The sequence below is a fragment of the Lissotriton vulgaris genome, chromosome 1_1 (genome assembly GCF_964263255.1).
Source record: "Lissotriton vulgaris chromosome 1_1, aLisVul1.2, whole genome shotgun sequence".
Taxonomy (NCBI): domain Eukaryota; kingdom Metazoa; phylum Chordata; class Amphibia; order Caudata; family Salamandridae; genus Lissotriton; species Lissotriton vulgaris.
The window spans coordinates 264,034,553-264,042,509 of NC_141685.1; the positions used below are offsets into that span (position 1 = coordinate 264,034,553).

At 45.8% G+C, this 7,957-nt stretch overlaps 1 pseudogene across 2 annotated transcripts in view; it reads right to left on the bottom strand.

Moving 5' to 3' along the window:
* The window catches only part of LOC147746885 (selenoprotein Pb-like), a 31,103-nt pseudogene extending 27,460 nt beyond the window's left edge, over positions 1-3,643 (bottom strand). Inside the window, exon 1 of one of the 2 annotated variants that reach the window (XR_015307495.1) lies at positions 3,313-3,643. The product of XR_015307495.1 is annotated as a selenoprotein Pb-like, transcript variant X1 (transcript). The remainder of the gene's footprint in view (positions 1-3,312) is intronic. The other variant, XR_015307496.1, reaches the window with a different exon arrangement.
* Between the last annotated feature and the right edge of the window lie 4,314 nt (positions 3,644-7,957).

Sequence of the window (7,957 nt, forward strand, 5' to 3'; positions counted from 1 at the left end):
CGATTCCTTAAATGCAATGCATTAAAGTTAAAAAATCTGCGATTTCCCAAATAGGGGGAGAAAATTACCATGAAGTTGAACTTCATGGTAATTTGCAAAAAATGTAAAAAATGCACTTTTGTGCTTTCTTCTAAGTTTCATGTTGCTCACACACGCCCTTAGGGCATGTGTGTGCGCAACATATGTGCACAGATCAATTTCAGGGGTGCAACAGGGTGTCCTTTTGACACCCTGGCACCCTTGAAATTGCATTCTCAATTTGTGATTCTCGAATTGAGAATCGCAAATTGAGAATGTCTTCCCGTTTATTCATATCTAGGCCCATAGGAATGAATGGGGAGGTATTCCTTAATTGAGATTCGCAATTTGCGAGTCGCAATTAAGGAATGTTTAGAAATGAATATTTTTAAAGTGATTTCTACATGCATAGGCTTTTGCGATTCCTTAAAAATCGCAATTAAGGAATCGCAAAAGCCAACATTGATGCATGTGCATGAATATCCTTATGTCCTGTCAAATAAACTCAAGCAGAAGCAGTACTTTGTTTTCAATATGTCCTTGATGCCAGATTGCCCTTGTGCGACTGCACCTGTTGTACAAATTGAAAGAGTAACATAAATTTGTGTGCAAAAAGTAGGAAAGGTAGAAAGAGACGTCCGCTTAAGTGTTATGAAATATTACTGATGAGGATTTGTTGTTTTGAAAGAACACGTTGGCCTAGGTTATAGGTGAAAATGCAAATATACCAAATCAATTTTAGAGAAAGAAAAATTTAAGGAGACACCAGGCCTCCTGTTGCTCCAACCTGATCCTGGCTGGGTGTGGTATGGAGGCTCACACTTAGATGCACATGGAAAGAGGGGAAGGATAGGCTCACAGCTTGTTATCACTTCACACATCCTTTTTTGTAAGAGAAAGGCATGCACTTTAAGAATGTTTGATGCAGCGGTCTCTCTCATCCTCTGCAAAAATAACAATGTAAGTATCACAATTTCAATTATTTTATAGAGCTACTAATTCTAGAGCATGGTGTCAGAGCGCTTTACATAACATACATATTACCTATCCAGCTAAAATTAAAATCTGTCATCTGCATGTTACATGATGTACTATTTAAGGGTTATGTTACAGCCTTGTAAATGGAGCTTTGGAGGGACACGAGTGTAGTTCCATGGGGAGAGAAATCTGCATTCCTCTTTCCTATAAATGCTCTTACTTTGAAGTCAGCATAAAGCAAATTAAACACCAGGTTCCCTCGAAGACACAATTTGACATTTGTCCTCTGTCTTTGAATGCACACCAAACAAGATAAGAACAATATTTAATGGCCTGTTTTTCAGAAAGAGAGTTTGTGGAATAATACAAATATGGTTTAGCCAACTGGAAGCACGCGCTGAACCTGGAGAGCCGAAAACAAATAAGGTCAGCAAATAGAAAGCCGGAAAGTGTGAGTTACAAACTACAAGGCCAATTGTAATCAACAGACGGAATACATTCCTAGGTCAATTTTCTGAAAGTCCCCAAGATGTCTAGCAAACAGGACAGCTGAGATCTCTGGTAGGCTGCACCTAAAAAAGCAAGGCCGACTTGCAACTTCATCATTAGAACTACGGCATTAGTGTGCCAGGACCCACCTATAAAATACCAGGACACTTGTTTTGTGTTGCTGCGAGTTTTTGTAGGGAGACCTGTAAGGGATTACCGTTTCTGCTCCATGCAATTTTTCCTCTGGACATTTTTTACCTCGCAATTCAGAGGTTACTGCTTGGAATGAGGGATACCATGCATTAGTGTTGTTTTCATAAGGAAAAACAACATGGTACTGAACTTCTATTTGAAGAGAAATATTTTTTTAAAGATGCAACATGCCATTATTTGCCTATTACAATAAGCCGCAGTTTTACTAATAGACGTCGCAATGAAGCGCAGCAACTTTGATTGCGGCACCACCTTACATCAAAGTAGGAGAGAAAAATGTGCCATATCTACTAAGATATATAGCATTCCCCCACCCGCCACAACGCTGACACACTTGTGGCTGCTATGTGCCAACACACAGACCCTTGCACCAGAGTGCAAGAGCGTGCGCCTTCTGTCAAGCATAGGATTTGTACTGGAAGGATTAGTCTTCCAGTACAGAATAAAACTAAAATCCGTCATACCGCTTTGGGACCCTAAACCAGCCGTTCAATCTCTTTTGCTCTCCAGACTGGACTATAGGAATGCCCGACACATAGGTGTTACCCCAAGCCTGACCAGCCCCAATGAAAGTGACAATCAATGCAGGAGCAAGAGTTTTAACAGGTAAATGTCGTTACAATAGCATCTCCCCATCACTCAGAGCCCTCAACTGGCTCCAGGTGAAGCTAGGATCCAAATGAAGGTGGCATGCATAACACACACAGCTAGGCACAATTCTCGTCCCAAATGCATGGCCAATAGGTTCAAGATTTCAGGAGGTGTAAGGGATTCTAGAAGTGCTAAATCCCTCATTCTAGAACCACCTAGATTCAAAAAAAAGGAAAACTCATGGCCGCACTTTTGCCGGTTCAGCCCCAAGAATATGTAACTCCCCTCCACTATCAACGAGAGCAATTACCTTACTCGGGCCTTTCAAGAAGGAAGTTAAAGCATTACAACTAGAAAAAAGACGAGTATCATAAGAGAATTATTATGAAGCTGTCATTCACGCTACTTTATATTGTATCTTATTGGTTTATACCTTACACTCTGAACTCTGTGTACAGCCTCCCTTATTTTATATTGCATCCTTCACGCAGACACTGGCCGAGGTTTAATTCTCCTCAGGAGCACCCTCGATTTTGGGATCACCCACCGCCAAGTTTTTAACTCAATGAATTGTTCCGCAGATAGTGCCGTGGTGGTATATGTGAGGCTAAAACTTGCCTAGAGAGACATTTCAAAGGATGCGTTTCCACTGAAGCATCGTGTGATCTTCTGCAAATCAAACTTTCGCCCGCCCTCTAAATGCTGAAAGGGACGCAGATGACGGGCGCCCGCTGTAATCTTTGATCAAATGCGTTCTTTTAAGTTTCCCTAACTGTACGTTTCCTTTACTTATGCCAATCGCATGACTCGTAATTTTCTCTTTTCCGTCTATCAAATTATCTGCCTAAACAAGTAAAAATAGCGAAAAAAGGCGCTTTAATACTCCAAACCGGCAGAGTGGGAGCATTAGCAGGCTGGGTCTGTACTGTGCATAGCTCTATTCCCCTTCTGCTCTGGCAAAGGGAGGTGTGTGCCCCCCCTGCCCCCCCCCAAGACGTGCCCCGGCATCAATGCCCGACTCACCACTCGCCTGGCGCTGCCTGGAGCCTGCTGTCTCCTTTGTCCTCTGGTGAAGAGCCGGCCTGTCTGTGTATGCATTGCCTCACCCGTGAAACCCTGCATTTTATCTGCGCCATGCTCCTCCCGGGGCTGGCGGGGGCCGCGGGGTGTTTCAACGGGTTGGGGTGGCTGGAAGGACGCACAGGGCATTAATTGTCCCTTCAGGGCTCCTCCCCGCTCAAGGTACCGCGCCCTCTTCTCCCCCTGAGGGTACATATCCCTCCCTTGTGGTGAAAAGTGGCCCCATCCCGAGGCGGTGCAGCCAATGGTGGCCTCTTCGTGGGGGGTGCGCGCCTGGGAGTGCACAACAATCGGGGAGGTGAACGAGGCCTCCACGGGGCTGGTAAATGTTCACTCTCAGTCAATATTAGATCTGCTTATCAGTGTCCTGGCCCCTGACAGGCCTGGCAACAACTCCCACCCTCCCCCACCGGTGCCCCTGAAACCAAAGTAAACACAGGGCCCGGCCAGGAGGGGCTGCTTGTTTACTGATCACCCTGGGGCTTCCATGCACAGAAGGAATGCAGGGCCCGGGGTCGGGTGTACACACTCGAGCACAACACAAAACCAGCAGGAAGGAAGCAGGAAGGAAAATAGCGTTCAGTGACAGGGCCACACATCTACTTATGTGGCACTAGTATAGCGTGAACCTTGCAAGGGGCAGCAGAGCGCTGTAATGTACCACCCTTCAAAGAGATGGGGCTGCAACTCTCCTACATTAGAGCAGCGTTGGGGTGGTCCTCATGTTGTTCCAGATCATGGGTGCATAGACGCCTTCTGCCTTATTAGGTCTTGACTATTCTATCCAACAGGGATAGATAGGTGAGATTATAGTAAGCAGTTCAAAAACTCTATCAAACTGCGGATCACGTTCGGTTCATGTGATCTATGCGCGTGCACGCCTTCGCCAGCCACATAACACCACCATTTGTCTGTGCCTAGGCATCAGACTTCAAAGGTTGCCGCTCTCCCGCCCCCGCGTGCACATCACGCACCACCATTTGTCTGTGCCTCGGCATCAGACTTCAAAGGCTGCCGCTCCCCCCAACCCCAACCCCACAGCAATGCCAAGAGCTTGTTCAGGTAGGAGCGGATCAGTGTCTTTCTGAGCACCGCCTGTATCACAAGCAGTAACCGGCCACTTTGCCTTATCCTTAGCGTCGTTCTTTCTCTAATTCATCTCTGCTTCATACTCCCTCTCCGGGTGACTCCCTGCCTCTCTCCTTCACTCTCCCTGTCTTGTCTCCCCCTCTCTCCCATCTTGCTACCTCCTTCTGGCTCATCCACTGACACTCCCTTCAAAGCCTTTACTTACCTGCCTTCTTTCTGCCCCTCTCCTGTGTTCTCGTCTGTGCTTCAGTCCCATTTCTTGCTCTCTTCCACCCTGTCCCCACCTTCAATCCACTACTACTCTCTCCCTGCATCCTCCGTCGCCTGACTGTTACCATGCCTTCTGCTACTACTTTCCTCTTCCTACATATCTCTTGCCTACTTTGTCCATGTTCTCGACTTCGGTGACTACCTCTGACTATCGTTGCCTCTTCTTGCACCTCCTCTTCCTCTCTCTGCACGGCACCTCCTCTTCCCCTCCCACTTCCTCTCTTTGTTCGATCTTGCTAGGTGGATCCTCTTCCCTCTGCCATCTCTGTACCCAGACTGGATCGCTGTTTTTCCTGTTTTATATATATGATCATTACAACTACCTTCTGTTTGGCTTCCCCACTCCATGCTCTCTTCGGTGCTGCTCATTTGAGTGATTCTCGTCCGTACAATACCACTTGGGGCCAGATGTAGGAAGGCAAATACCGGTCGGTAACGGACGATTTCGGCCGTTACCAACCGGTATTTGAAGATGGAGATGTAGGGGCATGTTAAAATACAGAATCAGTAATTTTACCGATTCTGTATTTTGATATGTAGGTAGCACTGCAATCAGTGCTACAGGGGTTTAAGAATTCGTTATTTACCACCAACTAGGGGCCAGATGTAGGAGCCCTAATACCGGTCGGAAACGGCCGATTTCGGCCGTTTCTGACCGGTATTAGGGTTTTCAGATGTAGGAGGCTGAAAAATACAGAATCGGTATATTTACCGATTCAGTAAAATTACTGATTCGGTCAATTACCGAATCGGTAAATATACCGATTCTGTAATTACAAATGTAGGTGGCACAGTTTACAGTGCCACAGGCCCTTAAGAGTCGGTATTTTACCACACAATCCTAGTGTGTGGTAAAATACCGAATTCAGGTGTGCATGCACATGTGTGCATGCACACCTGTGCAATGTGACACACAGACATGCCCTTAGGGCATGTATGTGTGCCACATTGCACACAAGCCTGTATTTGGGGTGCTAGAGGGTGTCAAAGTGACACCCCCTGCACCCTTGCTGGAATCGGTATTTACCGAATCGGTAAATACCGATTCGGTAATGCCCATTGATTCCTATGGGCTTCAATGCCCATTGATTCCTATGGGCTTCAATGCCCATAGGAATCAATGGGCATTACCGAATCGGTATTTACAGAATCGGTAAATACCGAATCTTAACGAATCGGTATTTACCGATTCTGTAATACCTACAACCCCCCCCCCCTCTATTTTACCACTTCTTAAATACCGAATCGGTAAAATTCGGTATTTAAGAAGTGGTAAAATGAAATTACCTACATCTAGGCCTAGAAGTTGGTGGTAAATAATGAAAACCCTTTAAAAAGCATTTTTTTTGCTTTTTAAACAGTGCCATGTTGCAGACATACATGCCCTAAGGGCATGTATGTCTTCAACATGTGCACCCATGCACAATTGAGGGGTGCAACAGGGTGTCAAAGTGACACCCTGCCACCCTTCAATGTTTCCCCCAATTACCGAATCGGTATTTACCGATTCGGTAATTGACATACATCTCTATGGTCCTCCAGGCCCATAGGAATGAATTGCAATTACCGAATCGGTAAATACCGATTCGGTGATTACCAAATCATACCGATTCGGTAATGAAATCGGTAACTTTACCTAAATCCCGATTGCCAGTTCTTAAATACCGAATCGGTATGATTCGGTATTTAAGAATCGGTAATCTGGGATTACCTACATCTGGCCCTTGGTCTCTTACTGCCTCGTCTCTCACCAATCCACTCTTCTCATCGCCTTATTTTCCTTTACTTTTTCCATGACCTACATGTATAGCCCACATTTATTTACCTTAATGTGTCGTTTTCTTACTTTACCTACACTTGCCTCATCTAACCTCTTCGCTTCTTACTTCGTTTTGACTCCCATTCTTCCCACTCCCCGCTTCTGTCTCTGTGCTCCCTTGTGCGTATCCCTTGCCATTTGTGTCCCTGTTTCCAGCCATGCTCTGCCTTAACATCTGTCGCACCCACCTTTCCACTGGCTCCCTTTCCACCAGCCTCATCTCGTTTCTGTATTATTTGGTATTTGCTTTCTTGTTCCTCTTCCTATTCCACACCCCTTTGTTTCTTTTCCTCCTCTTCTCTGCCCCACCTCACTTTGCATACCTAGACCCTATTCAAAACAGTCTTCTCATCACTCTTGTCTCCTATTTTCCTTCTCTTTTGCCTCATCGCTCTCTTTCCGCGACCTTCTTCTGGACATTGTTGTGCTTTGAGGAATGTTTGCAGGCTCCAGTCAGACTGTCTGGTGTGGGTATGAGAGGAGGCCTGGGTGACTGTATGGATTTAAGAGGGTCAGGGGGTTGGTGCTGTTAATGTTATTGCCAGTTAGCTACATAGATCTCCTCCCCTCTGATTGGTGTGCATTGGCTGTTCCGACCCCATCCTTTAATGTGTGCCGGGATGGGGTCACGGCAGTCGTCGTGTTTACTGCCATAGTTTGAGATGTAGGAATGATACTTGCCTTGTGTCCGAGGACAAGTAAAAATTATCCCTTTTCCCTACCCCACAGCTTCCATGAGTACAATGATGGTCGGGGTTGAAACTTTCACCGTTGCCACTTCTTACTTGTATAAGTCGCTCCGACACAGGCCTATTATCATTGGCCATTTATTTCTATCCCTATCGTTAGTAGAAAAAAGAGATGCCATCAAGTCAAATAGGCTAAAGGAACAGCCGTGCTCCTTGTAATCCAATGCTTCCAAGAGCCTTTCCGGGCAATTTGTGTGATATTCAATTAAACTCCGTCGCAAGAGGTGCTGCGCAGCCGCACAGATATTCCACTCAGCCAAGACTCCAAGTATAGCAGCACGCACCATACTGCTATTCACAGAACAGGCCTGCTCATGGGCTACTAATGGACCCATTAACTGGGTCTGAACATGATGTATTGGAGATGCATAAATCCAAAGCCCAATAGAAGGGGCACCGCTGACAGTAGAACAGTGGTTGCACGCAAGTGAAGTAGGCAAAGCTAAAAGTTAATCCATAACTCACGCTAAGCGTTGCTAATGGCAGGCATCCAAAAAGTCGTTGCATTTGGTCACAGTACAGTTGCAAGTTGCCTGGTCTGTGCATTACCACAAGAAGAGCAGCCATTGCGTACCAGTAGCAGAAGAATCAAGATTCCAGCATCTAGCAACAGTTACAAAAGGAACCCTCCAAAAACGCTGGAAAAAATAGGATGAATAAA